At 40.1% G+C, this 21,915-nt stretch overlaps 1 protein-coding gene and 1 pseudogene across 7 annotated transcripts in view; one reads left to right on the top strand and one right to left on the bottom strand.

Moving 5' to 3' along the window:
- Nucleotides 1-21,915, bottom strand: part of EPB41L4A (erythrocyte membrane protein band 4.1 like 4A) — a 260,985-nt gene that overhangs the window by 204,614 nt on the left and 34,456 nt on the right. The gene's annotated exons all lie outside the window — the stretch shown is intronic.
- LOC144226048 (U2 spliceosomal RNA) lies at nucleotides 1,033-1,109 on the top strand (annotated as a pseudogene).

The raw sequence follows: 21,915 nt of genomic DNA on the forward strand, positions 1-21,915 counted from the left end.
CAGTTCTCTAATGGGTCAGTGATTCAACAAAGGTAAAAAACAAAAACAAAAAACAGATAATTCATCAAATTTTTGATTGATAGTTTTCTTAAAGAAATTTCCATCTTCTTACATTGCCAGAGGCACCCAATCATCTAATACAGCCAATTTCAATTGCTCTCTATGCTCTCTAATGTTCATATAGCTGGAATAACTTACCAACTTATTTCTTGCTTCAGTTTCAAGGTTAAGTAGGAAAAATGTCCTTGAAAGCCTTGATAAGTTTATTTTAAATGTAAGTCCTATATCATATACTACTTTAAAGTTACCCTAAATGCTTATGATATAGCATCTTCACTTTCCATCTTAACATACCATGTTTCAAATCTCAAAATATCCATTTGAACTCTAGAATTACTTAAATGCACATGAAAAAATTAAAACACTTTTACCCAGACTAGAGAGCCAATAGAAATCCAATACTTTTATAAAAGTAATTACCAGAGAAAATAAGAGCATCTGATTCTTAAAATGTTTTATTATGTTGACATTTTTTTCTCCTTCTTGATAAGCCAAGCTATCAGGGTAAACTAATTTAAATTCTTGGGCTTGTTGGTAATAACAAACCAAATGGACTAGTTTACCATTAGACTAAGGATCCTGTTTTAGATTTATAAAACAAACAGACCATTAATTTTAAAAGTCAACCAAAACATTGAGCACAGTTTGCCAAGGTTAATGTCAACATTGCTCAAAATTAAACCTTAGGGGACAACAGATAAGTCTTCAACACTCAACTAAAGTTTACTAAAGTAATCATTAACAATGGTCTTTACCCACTCTTCCAAACATTACCCTCCTTAAGACAATTCATCATTTCTAAAATAATAAATGTGGTAAAATGATACTAAGTCTGAGGGCTCATCCCAAATCTGATCTTATGGCTTAGGAAGTTTTCAAAGAGTAGTAGATGCCTTTATCTCTACCTTTCTTCAATTATTCTTATAGTCTAAAATTTTAGATATTAAGTTTACAGTTTAAAATTACACTGTTATAGCTTCTTGGCCTTTTGGCTAAGATCAAGTGTAGTAAAATTACACTGTTATATAATTCAACTGCATGCACATTTAGCTGTTTCTATTAAAATTGCATGTTATTGTTTTTCCCTACTTCAGACATTTGCTTCACAGCCTAACTAGTTTCAGTGGTATTAGCCTGTAAATTTTCAGAGTGTAACTCTCAGAAGGTATTTAATAATGAGATTTATTTTTAAAACAGAACAAATTCTGCATGGACTCCAGAAGAGGTAATAACGAACCTGTGCCAATATTTTTATGCATTTATTCTATGTAGAACATTTACAATGTTCACATTACATTTACAATGCTTCACTTCCAGTTTTATTATATTAATCTGGAATTGCTGCTAATATTGTTTAATTTTTTTACCAATAATATTCAAATTATTGCCAAATTCCTACTGGATATATACCATGACATAAGCACATTCTTATTAAAAGTAAGGCAAATAACCTGAGAAAGTCAAAGAGGGACGGGGGGATGACTTTTCACAAGTATTGTTCCCAAAAGGAAATCACACTATAGGAATGTAGTTTTTTTCCCCAAATAAGTATGTCTGATAAAATGTACCTGATTTCTTAAGAAGCATTTCTCTCTAAATTCTGACCCTGAAGAAATACCTAAACATTCTCTCACCAGATTTTAAGTACTTTTTTGTACTAATTACTGCAGCAAATAAAGGTGTATATGCAATATGTATATTATGTCTAAATATAATTTAATATATACATACTTATATACATAGAACTTTTTTTTTAAATTTATTTCTAGGAGAGAGAGAGAGAGACAGCGTGAGCAGGGGAGGGTCAGAGAGAGAGGGAGTCAGAGACTGAAACAGGCTCCAGGCTCTGAGCCGGCAGTCAGCACAGAGCCCGATGCGGGGCTTGAACCCATGAACCACGAGATCATGACCTAAGCGAAAGTCGGACGCTTAACTGACTAAGCCAATCAGGCGCCCCTACATAGAACTTTTAATACCTAATGTGAGCATACAGTACTACATGCTGAAGTAAAATAAATCTGAGCTAAAGAACTAAGATAAATATCCAGAAAAACAAAAGACACCTATTTCTCATTTGCAAAGAACCCTGTCTGTCTTCCAGATACTTTATTTCCAGATAAAAACAGAGGATCTTCATAGATTCAAAAGATTCATAAATTTTGTGTTTCACTTTGGACCTAAATATTATCTTCCTCAAATACTACAGAACATTCCTCAAAAGTTGCAGAAAAAAATTATGTAAATGTTTTAATAAAGTATTTCTGACTTAATATCAATTTACCTAGATATTAAAGACTGACTTTTTTAAATAAGATTTTTAAATAGATCTAGGTTTATAGAGAAGTTGCAGAGATAATAGTTCCCAAATCTGGCACCCAGTTTGCTTTACTGCTAACACCTGACATTACTGTGGTACATTACTTACAACTGAAGAGTCAACACTTGGACAGTACTGTGAACAAACTTCCACATTTTATTAGGATTTTACCAGTTCTTTCCTACTGTCCATGACCCTATGCAGAATACCATATTGCATTTAGTCACTGCATTTCCTTAGCCACCTCTGGTTTCTGACAGTTTCTCTGACTTTCCTTAAGTTTGATGACCTTGACAGCTGTGAGAAGTACTGAGTTTAGGAATATCCCTCAGTTGGAGTTTATCTTCAGTTTTTCTCCTAAGGCTTTGAATGTGACATTATTTCCAAATGTTTAACTTCATAATTTCTTTTCAAGTTCTATTCATTTAGGTGATCTCTATACCCAACATGAGGCTTGAGTTCACAACCCCAAGAGTCACATGCTCTTCTGACTAAGCCAACCAGGCACTTCTTAATAATTTCTGATAGGACAAAGTACATGGCAAAAACTTTGGGCCTTTATTGTCTCATTTATTCAACAACCAAAAACAGACAAACAAAAACATTATTCTGGGAAGAAGCAAACTACAAGTTCAAAATCTGGGCTGTAGATAGAGAGTCTAAGCAAGAGGAAACTAAAATTGACAATGACGGGGGAACAAATCAGAGAGTTCTGGGCAAGACTGACTAAGAAGCAAGGAAGCATTTCAGGAAAACTAGGAGAATAATAATTGGCCATCTCTTCTGTCCCAGCCAGCACTCTGAAGCTAGAGCTCCACTCCAGAAACCATATTGACCATGGCCACTTGCCACTTCCCACCTTTGCCCCCACTCACTTTTTTATTCCAGTTTCATTCACTGCAGTGTATTTGTCCCTTTTTGTATTTGTCTCTCATTTTTAGAAAAAGAAAACAAAGTCACCAGTCAGGTCTCAGCAGGAAACCGCATCACCAACCTAACTGAGTAAGACAGTGTAATCACAGAGCCGTCTGTAGAGGTGTAGTCAGGGAAACCAATGTGGCATGGCACAGTACCCTGGGGTTGGCAACAATGCGGGGCGGTTGAAAGAGCAAGGGGAGGAAGGCATTGCCAGAACCCACAAGAATAGTTAACGGGAAAGGGCCACCCAACAGGAGATTCGGGGAATGGACATTCCACCCCACTCCCTCCTGCCCGCCAACCCCACTAGTCCCTTCTAAGAGCCAGACTTGGAAAAAAAAAAAAAATGTGAGGTCGTTTACATAGGTCAACGTCCCAGGCCACAAAGCTGGGTGGATTAGGAGGGAGAATAAAAGGTCTAGAGGAGCAAATGAAATACAAGCAGTTCAGGAAGAGAAGCAAGGCAACTTTGCACCCTTTGCATGGCTATCTGCATTTTGACATTTGTGTGTCTTATCCCCTTACTGTACTGGGGCCGCCTCAGAGGCAGGGATAGTGGTTTACAGATAGTGCCAGAGGTCCTGTGCACAAACCTCCTACTAGGCACTCAAGGTCTATCTAAAAGAAGAGACGGAAGAGACCCATCTCAGCTACTGGTCAGAATGGAACCTGGGTCCATCATGGTATGACTCTGCTGCAGAGAAAACATGGCAAGCCTTTCAGCCTGACCTTGACAGCACAAGAAACAAAGGCAGTTGAGGCTAGCGCTCCCATGCCAAAGTGAGGGCCCATCAGCCAGTACTTGTTCCACAAATAGAGAGAGGATCCAAGATCTCCTTCAACAGCCAGAATGATCACTCAGCTCAGCCTAACACTCTCAAGTTAACAGAGGACAGAGTCTGTTCATGTGATGGTAGGCAACAGTCTATGTTCTAACAAGTAAGAACCTAACCCCTGGGATCATCCTGACCAATACCTCATAAGCTCCAGAGCTCAACCTTGAATCTACTCTTGACAGATTCAGAACAAAATAAAACTTCATTTACATTTCTCTGAATTTCTTCAAATAATTTCTCTTGCTTAAGACCCTTGTATAACCTTGGTCTCTGAGACCTTTAATGAGACACTAGTACTTCCATGTTTATACAAACACCTTACCTTCTCTTCTTGTCCCTGATCACCCATCACTTGGGTACATCTCTAAAGGTCCTCAGCACCATGCAGGCCTGCCCTCCCTTCCTCTCTGGGCTTCCTGCTCTTGCCCTCTTTCTCTATGGAATTTACCACTCCACACCCTACACGTGGCAGGGTAGCATTACCAGCTCCTTCTAGGACAGAGCTGCCTCCTCATTTCTTCTAACGTCCTCCACAATCAGCACCACACTGGGCAACATGGTTAAGTACTTAACAAATTCATGAACTGACTGTGCTGTGTACAGATGCCTTCACATTTTATAAAAACACCATCCCTTTTTTCAGAGATACAGTGAAAACAGGAAAGGCTAAAAGTCCACAAGAATGACATTTATATTTCATCATGATTGTGCTGTCAATGAAATCCCAAGTACCTGTTTTTACAAACCATGAACTGCCTGCTCCAAAGAACCCCAAATACCATCAACCCAGAATCAGATCGTCACAACAGTGTGGCAAGGAGCTATTACATTTACCTTACCAAGAACACAAAGTAGATGCTTTCATTTTGTTATTTACAAAAAGAAATGATCAACAATTGTATTTAACATATCAAAATGGGTTTGTATAGAGACTACTTTGGGGGAAAATAGCTCATAAAGTTTAGAATATAAAATAATTCAAAAGCAATGAAGAGGGACACCTGGGTGGCTCAGTCAGTTAGGCGTTCGACTTCGGCTCAGGTCCTGATCTCACGGTTCATGGGTTTGAGCCCCATGTCGGGCTCTGTGCTGACAGCTAGCTCAGAGCCTGGAGCCTGTTCGGATTTTGTATCTCCCTCTCTCTCTGACCCTCCCCTGCTCACTCTGTCTCTGTCTCTCAAAAAATAAATTTAAAAAACATAAAACATTTAAATACAAAGCAATGAAGAAACAGTGAACTTTTTGTATAGCATTTAGTCTTTATTAAACTTCTTATTACTCAATGTTACCTTTAAAGACAAAAGACTTTGAAAATAGATTGGTCTTTATATGTCATCTTCAAACCTATCTCATCTCTCTGCTTCTACTTGTAAAATAGTTCCTATTCCTCCTCACTTTACATCTCATAGCAACATGAACTATCTCCATTTAAGGCCATTTCTTCCACAGTATAGTTGACACTACTCCCTGCCCCATCCTCTGCTGCCTGAATCATCTGCTGACCCCTCTCCTCTGTCACCATCTTATCTCCATTGACCTGTTCTTTCTTTCCAGCCTATGTATAACACACACACACACACACACACACGCACACACACACACTGACCTTAGTTACTCAAACTCTTAAAAAAAACAAACAGTAAAAACCTCCCTGGCCCCTACCTAAGTCTCTGCAGCTACCATCCACTGCGTTCCTTCCCACTTGACAGAGACTGTTGGTGTTCTGGCCTCCTTCATCTCTACTTCCTGATCCCTTTTCTTGAGCCAAAACCTGACACCACCATTCTATAGTACCTGCTCTTACAAAGGACACCTATTTCTTACAAATGCAAAATCCACTGAAGTTATTTCAGTACATATCTTGCTGGACATCCCGGCCACGTTTCCTACCATGAGCCTCTCCTTCCCATGACCACTACAGCCTTACTCTTGCTTTTCTTCTTCAGAAGCTCCCTGACCATTCCTGGTCACTGTCCTCTCTCGGTGTTTCTCGGCCCACACCTTAAGTATTACTGTCCCTCATGGTTCTGTACTTTGTTACTGCCTCTGCTCTTCTGCCTTCTCATCACAGTGCCTCCAGTCCCCTTCCATGCCATCCCCCAACCTCCCTGCCCTCATTCTCACTCACCCTAAGCTCTCCTTTAAACAGCCCTATCCACTTCCATGGTTCTCTCACCTTTCACTGAAGACTTCAAAGCCTTTTCTCCAGCTACCAACATATATCTGGATGGCTGCTTGATGTCCAGTGTTTCAGACTCAACATGAATGCGTCAAGGGCATCCTAACCACCATTAGTCTGCAAGCCAGCAACCTGAAGTCACCCTGACCTCGTCCTCCTTCCAACATCCAGTCTTCATCAAATCTTGCAAGTATTATATCCTATTTTAATTTATTTATTTGATTTTAATTCAAGTTAGTTAACATACAGTGTAGTATTAGTTTCAGGAATAGAACCCAGTGATTCATTACTTACATATAACACCCAGTGCTCATCCCAACAAGTGCCCTCTTAATGCCCATCACCCATTTAGCCCATCCCCCCCAAATCCCCTCCAGCAACTCCCAGTTTGTTCTCTGTATCTAACAGTCTCTTATAAAATCAGAGAGGGAGGGAAACCAAAAGAGTTCCCTAAATATTTTTAAAACTCATCCCTTTCTTTCCACACTGACTTCCCCAGTACTAGTTTAAGATCATATTATCCTTCACCTGGACTCACTACAAAGCCTCCTAACAAAGCTTCCTATATCTAGTCCAAACTTCCTTAATTTCACTTGCCTGACACAGCCCTGTAAGATCTACTGAAACTACAAATGCCCCTCAATAGACCAGTCAAAACCCTTAAAAAAACCTTTCCACTACCTTTGCACACCCATCATAAAGGTTCTCCCCTTCCAGACTCCATCTTTCCCACCTATTCTATACTTGTCTTTCCTCTCTAGTAAAATAGAGCTGATTACTTTCACCTGCATGCCTCCCCATGCTATCTCATGTCTCTGTGTCTCCTCATGCTGTTTGATCTTCTTGGAATTCTCCTTGGAACTTTCTTCCCTGAGAGTCATAGTCATTCTTCTGGTCTCAGGAGACCTTTCCTCTAGGAATCTTCCTTTTTGGTCTCATTAAGGGAAATCACCTGGGGCGCCTGGGTGACTCAGTAAGTTAAATCTCTGACTTCAGCTCAGGTCATGATCTTACAGTTCATGGGTCTGAGCCCCACATCGAGCTCTGTGCTGACATCTCAGAGCCTGGAGCCTGATGCAGATTCTGTTTCCCTCTCTCTATCCTTCCCCTGCTCCAGCTGTGTCTCTCTTTTTCTCTCTCTCTCAAAAACCTAAACATTGAAAAAAAATTTTTTAAGGTGTGGGGGGGATCACCTGCTACCTCCAACAGACTAAGCTCCCAGGGAGCAGAGACCATATCCTATAGAGATCTATCCTGTGCATAGCATAGCACAGAGGCACAAGAAACACTTGGTGAGTAAAAAACCAAAAAACAAAACACACACATACACAATGAAAGTAATTCGACTTATTTTTTTAAAAGTTATAAGATTAAAAGCATTAAAACACTTTAGGGGCAGTGATGCCTGGGTGGCTCAGTCAGTTAAGTGTCCAACTTTGGCTCAGGTCATGATCTCATGGTTTGTGGGTTCAAATCCTGCATTGGGCTCTGTGCTGACAGCTCAGAACTCAGAACTTTCTTGGGATTCTCTGTCTCCCTCTCTCTTTCTCCCTCCCCTGCTCATGCTCTGTCTCTCTCTTTGTCTCAAAAATAAGTAAAACATTAAAAAAATTTTTTTTAACATTTCAGGGTTATTTTGAATATCATTTACATTTGCATCGAATTACTGGTAAATTAAGAGGACCAAAAGAAAAATTCTTAGAAGCTCTGATGAGCCATGGGAATATTATCTTTTCCTTTATTATGACAACAAATAAAACAGTACTAAAAATCAGGTTAGCATGTTTGTTTCCATTCCAATAGATTTTCAAAGAAACATTATTTTTCTTGTAGATGTTCTTGAAGAAATAGCTGCAGAGTCAGATCTAGACATGGTATTTCTTTAATTAATTAGAAAATCTTATGAGTGTACTTAGGAGTTACATTTAAAATACCTTTAAGTCCTGGACGCCTATGTGGCTCAGTCTTTACGCATCTGACTTTGGCTCAGGTCATGATCTCATGGTTTGTGAGCTCAAGCCCCACTTCAAGTTGAGCACGAGCCCTGCTTTGGGTGAAGCCCCACTTCTCTCTCTCTCTCTCTCTCTCCCCGTCTCTCTGTGCCCCCTCACTCATTTGTGCCCTCCCTCTCTCTCAAAGACAGGAAGGAAGGAAGAAATGAATAGCTAGAAGTCTTGTGATTTTATTTTCAAATGCTGTGTTCTTACTAAATGATGATTTATGACATGTTCCTACTTCAATGTTAAGAAATACAGCACCTGAAATCATGTCCAAAAAAAGCTAAGTAAATTCATTTATGTGTGTCTCCCTACTTGAGAAGCCAAGGCCTCATACTACTTACTTGATCTACACGGCACTGACTGCAGACTGCCTACACAGTAGGGGCTCAATTACCACTTATTTATATCATGAGCACCTTGTGCTATGCTAAGTATCTTTTTTTCATTCATTTACTTAATATTTACAAAATTCTTAAGATAGTTGTTTTATCTACACTGAATGGCTAAAGAAATATTGTGTAACTGAAGAAATATTGAGAGGTCAGCAGCCTGCAACTGGAATTTGCTAGGAGGCAGCAGGAATGTTATGAGGGAGGTGGGTAGCCTGTCATCTGAGAGTTCCTACCATTCAGGGTAGATCAAGAGGATACATGAGCACAGACCCCTTGGCTCCACGTTGGCCTGAAGCAAAAGCCACGGATGCATGGACGCTCAAGGATCTCTGGCCTCTGGGTTCTGATGAACCCCAGGACCCCAGGGCTCCTGCTAGGCTCCCTGCCGGCTCAGGGTGTAGGTCTCCAGAACTGCTTCTGCCTCTGTCCTGGCTTCAACCACTTTTGTTTCTCTGCAGAACTGATAACTTGTCCACCCAAAGTTTTAATCTGTTGATGGCATTATATATCTTTCTTGAATTTTTAAGCATTATTTTTTAAAAAAAAGTGTTATTTCTGTAGCATTTATCAGCATACGGATGCTAATGGATATGCTCACTTTACCATATTTATGAGCTGTCCTAATCAAAGTAGACATTTGACTGATGATAATCCAGCTGTCAACTTGATCTAGATTAAATAAAAATATTCATGGATCTTAAAAAAGACTGAGTTTTCAAGTTGTAAATCCTCAATTTAAAAGTGAGTTATGTTCCAAAAGTTTGCAAGCTGGTTGTTTAGAACATAGATTTTTTTTTTCCTGTCAGAAAAGGTTTTATTCAGTCATGCAACACCGATCATGCTCTAAGCACTATTTTAAATGCAGATACTGTAATCAATAAAACAGACAAGGTCCCTATCTATTATAATTTCTGTAATTTAGGAAAACTTTGGTATAAGCAAAGCACATCTTGTGTGTGTATTTACACAGTAAGACTTTACTGACACCCCAGCAGCCATCTGTTAGCACTTCAAGTACCGTTATCAGGAGTTCACACTCCTGTTTAGCACTGTTTTAAAATACAACAAAAGGTTTGTTAAATTAGCAAAGAGATTTTTAAAAATTTATTTGAGAGAGAGAGAGAGCATGTGCCAGTGGTGGTGAGGGGGAGAGAGGCAGAAAGAGAGAATCTTAAGCAGGCTCCACACTCAGCAGGAAGCCCGATGCAGGGCTTGACCCCACAACCCTCGGATCATGACCTGAGCCTAAATCAAGAGTTGGATGCCCAACCATCTGGCCCACCCAGGTGCCGTGAGCAAAGAGACTGTTCAAAATAACTTTCATTTGTGAAAGGAACCGAGTTGAAGATAATGTGATTGGTTAAGATTGTACAAACTCCGTGTCTACAGGAAGAAGACATAAAATATCTGGTGAGACCAAAAGCCTAACCCCCTGCACTGTTCTGCTCAAGATCCGGAACCTCTCAACCCTGCTTCTCTCTACTCCTTGCAGACTCTGTTGTGTAAGTCATAGACAGCTGGGTGGTCTGTCATCAGGACATATCACATTTGGAAGGAAATCAGCAGAATGGTCAGGAAAGGCCTTTTCAGGAAAGGAAATATATCTGAGCTGAGTATGCACTGCTCATGAGAGGAGAACTCTCCAGGCATAAGGAACTACAAGTGCAAAGACCCCATAGTGAAAAAGAATAGGATGCATTTGAGAAACCAAAGACCCATGTGGCAGAAGGGAGCAGCACAAGATGGAACTAGAAAGAATAAGAAAGAGCCAGATTGTATCTTATGCATCTTAGAGGTCTTAGTAGGTCATAGCAAGGAGTATGGACTTTATTCAAAGTATAATGGAAGTCACTGAAGAATTTTAAGAAGCTGCCAGACTCCAATTCACAAGTTACGAATTTTAAGTAGCTGCCAGACTCCCAATTCACACATTATGTAAAAATAAAACAATAAAAAAAAAAAATCACTCTGGTTACTAAGTAGAGAAATGAACTCTAATAGTCAAGGAGGTGAGCAGGGAAGACAGGTAGATTATTATAGCAGTTCAGGTCAGAAGGTCAGAGACTATCGCACCTGCCAAAGGAGTAGAAGTTGAGGTGGGGGGAGGTCGGCAGATATTTTGGAGATAGAAGTGACAGGACTTGCCAGCCCACAGTTGCTCACTAACCCTTAAAATAACTGACAAAACACCAATATTGCTAAGATGCTCTTTTCTGGAGCAATATAGAGCTTAACACCAAGGAATAATGATGTCTGTATCCAAAAATACGTATTCAGATATAAACTCAGTGCCCCAGCATAGAGATCCCCACATCGCAGGCTGGACACTCAGGGACCCCTTCTCCACCCATTGGACCAACAAAGGAAGGGGAGCAAGGTGCCCCTACTCCCTGTCCCTTGGCCTTTAGTCAGGTCCCAGGCAGCAAGCGGTAAGAGCAGATAGGACCAGCATCTCCAGGGTCCCTGCAGGCCAGCTCCCTGTCACCACAGTCCCCTTTTCTTTTCTCCTGAGATCCCATGAGCCAATCCACATGCTTCCCTTTCTACTGCCGTAAAGGGCTGTTTGATGTGGCTGCTTTTCCTCTGTTGCCCAATCTGGAATTGAATTCCTCTTCATACACATCAGTTGTGCACAAGTGGGGGCCACCTATATTTTATGTCCATTTAAAATAAAACTAGCAGGGTACCTGCGTAGCTCAGTCGCTTAAGTGTCCAACTTCAGCTCAGGTCATGGTGTCGCAGTTCTTGGGTTTGGGGCCCATGTCAGGCTCTGCACCATCAGCATGGACCTTGCTTAGGATTTCTCTCCCCTCTCTCTCTGCCCCTCCCCTGCTCATGCTCTCTCTCAAAATAAGTAAAACTTAAAAAATTTTTATTAATAAAAATAGCTACTTTATTGAGCACTTGATGTTATAGACCATGTTAATCTGATTTTTTTTAAGTTTTTATTTATTCTTGAGAGAGAGAGAGAGAGAGAGAGCGCGAGCGAGCGTGTGAGCAGGGAAGGGGCAGTGAGAGAGACAGAGACAGAGAGACAGAGCAGGCTCCAGGCTCTGAGCTGTCAGCACAAAGCCCAACGCGGGGCTCAAACCCACAAACCGTGAGATCATGACCTGAGCCAAAGTCAGATGTTTAACCGACTGAGCCACCCAGGAGCCCCATGTTAATCTGATTTTCTGGAGGTGATCCCAAAACTCCTAAAAATAGTTAAAACTAACTTTGAGAACTAGGCTTTTTAAAAATTTGGAAACCACAGTGTGATGTTCAACATTCAGGTTCTTTTGTCTGTAGAGTGGTAGTTCTCAATGAGAGAGTTTTAGAGCTTTCAATGTATTAACTCATTTAATCCTCATACAAATCTTATCCCATTTTATACAAGGAGAAACCAAGATACAAAGAAGTTAAGTAACTTGCCCAGCTTAAGCTGCCAAACCAGGACCAGAACCCAGGAGGTCTGGTCTGCTCACAGTCTCCACGTTCTTACCACCTGAGCTACCCTGCTGCTTCTCGAGTCCGGCTTCCAAGCCCTGTGTTTCAGAAATAAAATCAAACAAGTGCAGGCAACCACCACAGCAAGGTCCACAATTCAATTCAAAGAGAGCATCCAGCTTTTCCATTTTAAAGGAGAAAAGCCTCCATGAATGTTTATGTGGTTCCCATAGTGTTGAAATCACAGGAATTTTTTTTCCATGAAGTTTTGGATCACCTCCAGAAAATCAAATTACCATGTGACGAAGAGAAAACATCCATTTTTCATTTACTATGTGGTAAAAGAGAGCAACTCATGTACACACTTGTCAGCTCTGCCAGAATGCAACCCCACAGGGTAGGAAGCACCCATCTTGTGAGACAATGTTCCAGAAAGGGAATTATTAGTGTGGAAGGAATGGTCAATTCAGAAAGAAATGGCATTCTTCAAAAGTCAGAAGCATCCCCATGGAATAACTCAGGTCCCCAACAAGACTATTTAAACTGGTGTGACAAGTTGTAGCCTTCAAGAAAGGAGCTCATCTATGCTGACAGCGTTTGAGAATGAAAACAAAAGGGCTGAGAATGTTCTTATTATCCCAACAGTTCTCTGGCTTAATCTTCTAAGAATGAACGGAAGTGCTTCCTAAGCTTAGAATTCAGAGCCATGGGGCTCTCATCACCCAGAGCATCAGACAAAAATAGTAATATATATATACACACTCCTATATATTTCTATATATGAAATAGCAGTATTCAATGAAATGATTACTTTGACAGTTAAAGATAATGAGAAGGTGTAGTCTTCTAAATAAAAATTATTCATACTCTAAAACATCACATTAGTCAGGTCACCTAGGTTACACAACAATAAGTTATAAACATCCCTCAGACACGGCAGTATTTTGCCACCCAGGCCTTCATGGTGCATTTCAAAATAATTTCAAAGTAACCCCCACTAGGAGTGCCTTGCAAACACACATCCCTGCTGTTAGGGCTTACCACAAATGTAAGCTCTAAAATCCCACTGTTTTCCTTGAAAATTACATTCTACTCTATTTCTTAAAATGTGTTTTCCTTCTTCTTCTTTTCTTTTCGGCAAGGTAGTTTAAAGTGATTTTTCTATCAGGCAAAACTGGTACCCAGGAAGATGGGCCAAGCTTACCTGCAGCTTTCCACATCTCCCTCACCTCCCCGACCATAGAGAAGAGAAAAAGAAAACACAGACTTTGAGAACAAGGTTTTTAAAAATTTGGAAACCACAGCGTGATGTTCAACATTCAGGCTCTTTCGTCTGCAAAGTGGTGGCTCTCTGCCCTCAGCTGCGTGTTACAACCACCTGGGAAGCTTTTTAAAAATACCAGTGACTAAGCTCCACTCCAGACCAAGTGAATCAAAATCTCAGGATGGAAAAAGAAACTGTCATGTTTGGTTGTTGCTTTTAGCTGCACTGAGTGGCTTTAATGGGCAGAGAGGGTGAGACCCACTGCTTAGAAGTTACTAAAGAAACGTGAGGTCCCAGAGTGATGCCGAAATACCAAAGCCAATCCCCGGGGTCAATCTGCTTGCCCTTTCTTCATAACAACCTCTTGGAGACACAGATAGTAATTAGATGACAACTCTCTCCCTTCCCCTGCTCCAATGGTATCAAAAGCAGAAGGTTGACATGAGATCCACAGTCTGATAACATAATACAAAAATATCCAGGTTTCAATCAAAAATCACTCTTCATACCAAGAACCAGGAAGATCTCAAACTGAATGAAAATAAGACAATCAACAGATTCCAACATCAACCTGAGAGGTTAGAATTATCTGACAAAAAAAATTTTTTTTTAAGTTTATTTACTTATTTTGAGAGTGGGGGGGGGGATGAGCAGGGGAAGGGCAGAGAGAGAGAGGGAGAGAGAGAATCCTAGCACAGAGCCTGACACAGGGCTCAAGCCCATGAACCATGAGATCATCACCTTAGCCAAAGCTGGACACTTAACCGAGCCACCCAGATGCCCATCTGACTAAAATTTTAAGGCAGCCATGATAAAAACTCTTGAAGGATAAATTAGGAACATGTTAAATGAACTAGAGGAAATGTCATCGGGTTCCTCAAGCCCTCGAAGTAGGTTCATCACTGGCCCAGACAGAGTGTGCAGGTCTGGGCTGTACAGAGTGGAAAGTTTGTTTAGTGAAGGATCCCCATAGGACACTAACTCAGCTGTAGGTTGGCCTGTGGTTTCCTAGTACCTGTGCACTGTAATCCACCTTTGGGTCAATGGATCTAACTTTCTGAATAGGACTGTTTAATCAGTTAAAGATGAAAACCCACAGAGGGGAGCTATACTAAACAGTGTCTATCCCCCAAGGGGTAGGGTTGGAGAAGAGACAAGATGACTGCAGGGCTGGTTTTTACCTGACATGGAAAGTATGAAACCAAGCAAATATAAATTGAATTTCATCAAAATTGATCTCTTCAAAATTCTGCTCTGCAAAACACCCTCTAACATGGATGAAAAGAAAACAGGGAAAGCTGGAGACAGAGAGAAAATATTTGGAAGCTATATATCCAAAGGGCTGTATCTAGAATGTATAAAGAATTCTCAAAACTCAGCAAAAGGAAAACAATCCATTCAGAACATCAGCAAAAATGGAAAAAGACATTTCACTAAAGAGACTATACAGGTCACATATAAGCACATGAAAAGATGGTCCAGGGGCGCCTGGGTGGCTCAGTACGTTGAACATCTGACTCCTGATTTCGGCTCAAGTCATAATTCCAGGGTGGTGGGATTGAGTCCCACATCGGGCTCTGCACTGAGCATGGAGCCTGCTTCATATTTTCTCTCTCCCTCTGCCTCACTCCTCCTCTTGCTCATTCTCTCTCTCTCTGAAAAAATAAAATAGTCCACATAATTAGCCACTAGCAAAATGTAAATTACAAGTACAATGTACAATGAGATACCACTATGTACCAAACACAATAGCAAAAGTTAAAAAAAAAAAAAAAAGAAAGACAGACAGACAGACAACACTTAATGCTGGTGCAGAGGCAAAGAAATTGGGTGGCTCATACGTTACTGATAAAACTATAAAATTTCATAGACACTTTGGAAAACAATTTGGCAGTTTTTTTCCAAATTAAACATGCAACTGCCATATGACAAAGTAACAGCACTCTCCAGTATTTATCCCAGAGAAATGAAATTTTATTTTCACACATAAAACTTACGACAGTATTTAAGGCAGCTTTATTCCAAACGCCCAAAACTGTAGGACAGTTCAGGCAAATGGCTGAAGAAACTGTGGTCCTTCCAGATCATAGAACACAGCTCAGCAATAAATACTAACACATGCAAAAAACTGGAGGATCTCCAGAAAATTACACTAAGTCAAAAAGGCCTATCTAAAAGGTGTGATTCCAGCGACATAACATCCCTGAAATGATAAAGAAATCTAGAGAAGAGATTAGTGGTTGCCAGTTTAAGAAGAAGGTAAAGAGGCAGAGACGTGATGTGGCTATAAAAGGGCGATATGAGGAATCTCTGTGGTGATGTCCTGTATCTCAGCTGCATCAGTGTCAATACCCTGGTTGTGATTTTGTGCTATAATTTTGCAGGAAGTAACCTTGGAGGTAAACTGGTTAAATGGACATGGGATCTATGTATATTTTTTAAAATGTTTTTTATTTTTGAGAGAGACAGTGAGGGTCAGGGAGAGGCAGAGACAGACAGACAGACAGACAGAATCCGAAACAGGCTCCAGGCTCTGAACTGTCAGCACCCAGAATGATGCGGAGCTCGAACTCATAAACCGTGAGATCTGTGTAGGAAGTCGGACACGTAACTAACTGAGCCACACAGGTGCCCCATATGTGTATCAATATTTCTTAAACTGCCTGTGAATTATCTCAAAATAAAAAGTTTAAATTAAAAAAAAAAATGCTACTGGCCCACTGACCCCTGGCCACAACATGGGGCCAGTAGTTGGAATTGACCTTTATTCATGTTCTAGATTTTTAGTTCCAGTGTTTCATGCACAATTCAGGAGATCCTGCAACCTGACCAATATTCAATAAACAAGGGACACTCTGTGGCCTTGCCAAGACCAATTATTTTGTTGGTGTCATTCAACATAGGATTAGCTAGCAAGCCTACATCACACTACGGCCTAAAGTGACCACTTTCTATGCCGCTACTTGGTTTCTTCTTTTCCACCTCTTCAGAGAAAGATGCTAAAATATTTAAACGTCCCTCTCTAGTCCCATGATCACATCTTCACATGAACTAGAAATAAAATCACCACTGCCAACTCCTCATCTTTCATATTACAATACACCCAATTCTTTAGGCAAACAAACCAAAAAAAGGATATTACTCTACAGTGTATTTAGGACAAGAATTCCTCCATGGCTCAATTCACATTTGGATTCAGAATGCACAATTAGCAGGTCCAAAAACGTAACAAGTGGTAATCTTCACTTTCTACCCACAAGTATAGTACCTAAAACTTCCTCAGATGGGCGAATCCAGGCACTGCATCTGCAGGAAGAAACTTATTTCAACATGGAAAAGTGAAAACCTGAATTGAAAGCTCTCCAGAGATGGAAAATCTATAATACATTCTGATATTTATTCTGTTATTTCACACACTTCATTTATCAAATCATGCTACCTTCCACATCACATCTTGGTAAGAATTATGTCGGTTTCCCCTCATGATTGTAGGATTTGATCTGTACAAAATTTCAATCACTCCTAAGAATGCCAGGTTGTCTGAGTGAGAGAGTGTAGAACATTTAACTTATGCAAACTGAGCTAGATCAATGTGAGAAACAGACAGTCAAAGGGAAGGAAGTATCACAGGCCATTCCTGTTCCCTCAGTCTCAGTTCCTGGGCACTTTTCTTATGTACATGTTGAAACACTGAGTTTGATCATAGTGGTTCAAGCGCATTTTTTTTTTCCTTCTAAACACAAGCTTCCTTCTTTATTTGATGCCCAATGAATGTACAGTAATTGTTCCAAATCAAGAGTAGACATGGGCCATGTTTAATGGCTAAAAGGGCAGTTTCCATGGTGGAGCCTTCCTAAAGGGTTTAAGTCTAATGTTGACCAGCACTATTTTTACATCTGGGATAGGCTTTGGAAACCATTCTGCTGTGGTTTGCTCCCCATAAAGCCTTACTCTTCTCCTGTGAACTGGAAGTGTGCAGAACTGTACAGGTGTGCATGTACACTAACACCTTTACAAAGATGGCAAAGCAGGGGCACCAGGATGGCTCAGTCAGTTAACCGTCCGACTTTGGCTCAGGTCATGATCTCACAGTCTGTGGGTTCAAGCCCCGCGTCGGGCTATGTGCTGACAGCTCGGAGCCTGACACCTGTTTTAGATTCTGTGTCTCCCTCTCTCCCCTCCCCTCCCCCTTCATGCTGGGTCTCTCTTCCTCTCAAAAATAAATAAAAAGCATAAAAATTTTAACATAAAAAAAATTAAAAAAAAAGAAAACAAAGACGGCAGAGCACACTGCACTAGCACCAAACCAGTGCTTCCTCATTGTTCCTGTAGACACTAATTCTCTGAGGGACTAGCAACTGGGGAAACCACAGAGCCCACCAGCTTTCAGTGGGCAGTAAGGGAGGCAAAGGAATATATACATTTCCCCTCACTTAGAATTTTACTCTTAAAATTAGAAGTTTAAGCACTTTCTTTTATGTAATAAAATGTAAAGCAGTAGTGTCAAAATATGTTCCTTATATATTCTGAACACCTAGGATTTCTTTATTACAAAACAAAGCCTTGTGTCTCACAAATAAAGTTGGGAAACCTCACCAGCAGCAAACTGTAAACCATCTACTCTTAAGAGGAAAGCCAACCACTATGAAAAGCCATGCACAGCATTTCCCAAACTAATGCCAACTTTAATCTCAGGCCCACCAAAAGTCAAAAAAATTCTCCAACAGTTAACATGACAGTATCAAGATAATTGCTTACTGGAACCTTGCCCAATCTAAAACCACTCTTACCAAATTAGGAGTTTTTACTATAATTCTATAGGACCCAAAAAAAGCAAATTGAGCTGCCTTTTACTCAAAGCACTGACCTACTCAAGTTTAAGAAGACTATTTGTTTTAAATTGAAAGCTTTACAATTTCTCTATTTTAGAATCTTAGATAGGAGCATAAAATTTGAGTCAAAAGTGAATCTATTCTTCTGAGCAGATTAACCATCATTACCTGATGGAGAAGTGCTATGTTATCAAAAGTGTCTCTCCAATGGAAAGCTCAGTCTTAGTCCCAGAAAAAAATTCAAGAGCCAAGAATCAGACAGAAGTAACTAAAAGGATCTCATACCAAATTAGGAAGCTCAACAGGAGTCCATGCTATGGAATCTTGAGAAACCAGTTAGATTAAGAAGTGACTGAAAATAACTGAAAATCAGTAAAAAAAAAAAAAATTAAATTATCCAAGTCTACCTACTTACCTGTATTTTTTAAAAAATTTTAATGCTGTATTTTTGAGAGAAAGAGAGAGAGAAACAGAGTGTGAGCAGGGGAGGGGCAGAGAGAGACAGGGAGGCACAAAATTGGAAGCAGGCTCAAGGCTCTGAGTTGTCAGCAGAGTCTGACCCCACAAACTGCGAGATCATGACCTGAGCCGAAGCTGAACACTTAACCAACTGAGCCACCCAGGCAACTCAACTTACATGTATTTAAATATAACGCTTCCTCTCTCCCTATTTATTCAATAAAATTCTAATTCTGTTAAAATAATGTTTTTCATTAACAAATTACTTAGTTGTTACAGCCTTATTCATGATACTCTGTAAAACGGTAAAATAACTACAAAGATAGATAGAAACTGATCATGGATGCTTACTTTTTCTCATCTATAATACTACTTGAAAGATCTTGGACCAAGGGATGAATCTATGGGAAAAACTTCTTCCTTCATAAGTGGCATATTTAAGCTCCCAGAAAAAGGAACTTTTTCAAAGGAGAAAAAAACAAAAAAGACTCTAGTTTCAGAGTTCAATGTCCGTACTTTCAAATTTTCAAAAAAAGGGAAGTCTCCAATTACACGTTATTACTAAGCCACAAGAAAAAGACTAAAATGTCCCCAATTAATTTCTGATGCTGGCATAGCCTCAGTACCAAAACTGGTCAGAGAAACCATTCCCCTACACACAGAAAAAGACACATGAACACACAATTCATACAAAGGGAAAGAAGAAGGAAGTATGGATCCCATTCACCCAAAGGACACAGATGTTTTGAAAATCTCCCCCAGACCATTCTGATACTCTGTCTGATTGAAAGACAATATGCGTTAACACTCCTTCATAAACCCCTTACCCAAAACGCATGGGGCCAGATGTATTTTCAGATTTAAAAACTTTCCAAAAAGGCACTACTGGGCACATTTCATACACCTTCACACAGTCTGGGGCAGCTAAGATATTTCTCCAGCAAAAAAATGCATGAATATATACACTAATGTTATAAAGACTTTCAACTGCCTCACATCCGAGGCAATTTTCCTCAAATATATCCAAGACAGGGCAGGTTTCATAATCAAATGAATTATGAAAAAAAGAAGTCTAAGTTTTCACAACTTTTTGGATTTCAGAATTATAGAAAACAGATTGATCTGTTAAAAAACATTCCATAAATAATTACTGAATGCCTCCTATGAGAGAGGATGTACTTGGCATACATTATCCCTAACTCTATCACCCTGCAAAGTTTTAGAAAGGAGTTTCAGAGAGGTTAAGTGACTCGTCCAAAGCCAGTTACTAAAAGAACCAGGACTTGAGCCAATAACTGTTCATACTCCATCCACTGCACTACTATACATTCAGGTTCTTGACCACAAGTTAGAGAAAGCAACTCTAGCAAACCTAAGCAGAGAGGCAATTTTCTGGAAGCAAAGTGAGAGTTCACAAGATGGAAAGGCAACCTGGCAAACCAAGGGCACAAAATGAGTAGAAACTAAGGAAGGCAAGGCTACAGAAGTCATGACCAAGGCCAAGTCCTCAAATCGAAATGCTTCTATTGTCATCTTCTCCACTACTGCTGCCTTTATGCTGCTATCACAGGACACACATCACCACTGGGCTCTTGGCAACCAAGCACAGAGTGAAAACTTTCTAAACCTATACTCAGTTTATCTAAGAGTCAAAGTCTCAGCACTTTGGGTAAGCAGTCACATTCTTCTGTGCTTCCAAAGTGTGAAAAAGGCACTGTGTCCCACCAATTCCACACAAAGGAGGGGTCTTCCCAAAGTGAAATGGTGCTGGGGAACTGTGCAACCTGCCTATAAGGTGGTGACAATGTAGCATTCTAAATAAAGTATTTGTGTAACAGGAGCCTGAGTAGCTCAGAAGGATAAGTGACTGACTCTTGGTTTCAGCTCAGGTCATGATCTCACACGGAGTAAGACTGAGCCATGCATTGGGTTCTGTGCTGACAGCATGGAGCCTGCTTGTTATTCTCCCTCTTTCCCTTTCTCTCTCTCTCTCTCTGCCCTTCCAGCATGCAATAAAAAAATAAATAAATAAATAAATAAATAAATAAATAAGTAAATAAATATTTGTATAAAATATTCAATGGCATGCAATAAAGTAGGACTTCTTCCAAAAATAAATTTTTAAAATTTATAATACAGTAATTCACACTAATTAGTCAAAAAATTTTAAGAAGCCAATTGGTGCTTTAAAAAGGTATGTGATACAATTTAACGTCCATTCTTGATTTTTAAGCTCTCAGTAACTTAGGAAGAGCAAGTTCTTTCCTTAACTTGACATTCCTCACCTCAATTTAATCCTATTTAAAAGATCAAGGCAAAAGGCCTTTCAATTAGTTACCACCATTTCTCCATGTCATTAGAAGGTTCTAACCAATGGTGGCTAGAAAATAAGGGTTGTAAATTGTCATTATTTAGCTGAGGATATGACGATATAGCTATAAGGAACGAAGACAGAGACTACAACCCAGAGTGGAGGCTAAAATCCACCCTTGGGAGTGACCTCTGGATGAGTCCTTCATGTATAGGTCAAGTACCTGGCTATTCTTGGAGACATTCTGACCCAGTGGAGTAACACAAATGCAGCAATGGAGACTTGACATCAAATATTGTATTTTATAATGCAGAATATCTCCCGAAGAATTAACATCTTTTGAGTGAGTGGTTTCTTTTGAAGAGATTAGAAAGTTGATTGGTGTCCAGGGATTCAGTGAAAGGAGGAAAGGAGAGGGGACTCTCACATGGGCTTTGAGAGTTAGCTAAAAAAGACAGTGTATAGGAAGCATGTGTATCTGATACAGTTGTCAAATCTCTTTTCCTGTGTTCTGTTTTTGTTTTTTGAGAGAGAGAGAGAGAGAGACAGAGAGAGAGCGAGTGCGCACAAACCCATGAGCAGGGGAGAGGGGTAGGTGAGAGAGAGAACCTTAAGCAGGCTCCACAATCACTGCAGAGCCTGACACAGGGCTCTAGTCCACCACTCTGGTATCATGACCGGATCTGAGTCAAGAGTCAGATGCTCCACTAAGACATCCAGACACCACTCCTTTCCTGCTTTCTAATTCTTTTAGATTAGCCTCAAACCTGAATAAAACCACATTATACTCAACAGAGACTTGAATTAAAAAACAACTGAGTAGAAAAGGGAGATGGCATCTCTGGTGAATTTGACCAAACTTAAAAAAAAAAAAAACAAGTAATAATTCCAATCCTCAAGCTCTTCCAAAAAGCGAAA

The sequence above is a fragment of the Crocuta crocuta genome, unplaced genomic scaffold, assembly GCF_008692635.1.
Source record: "Crocuta crocuta isolate KB4526 unplaced genomic scaffold, BGI_CrCroc_1.0 scaffold131, whole genome shotgun sequence".
NCBI classification, from domain to species: domain Eukaryota; kingdom Metazoa; phylum Chordata; class Mammalia; order Carnivora; family Hyaenidae; genus Crocuta; species Crocuta crocuta.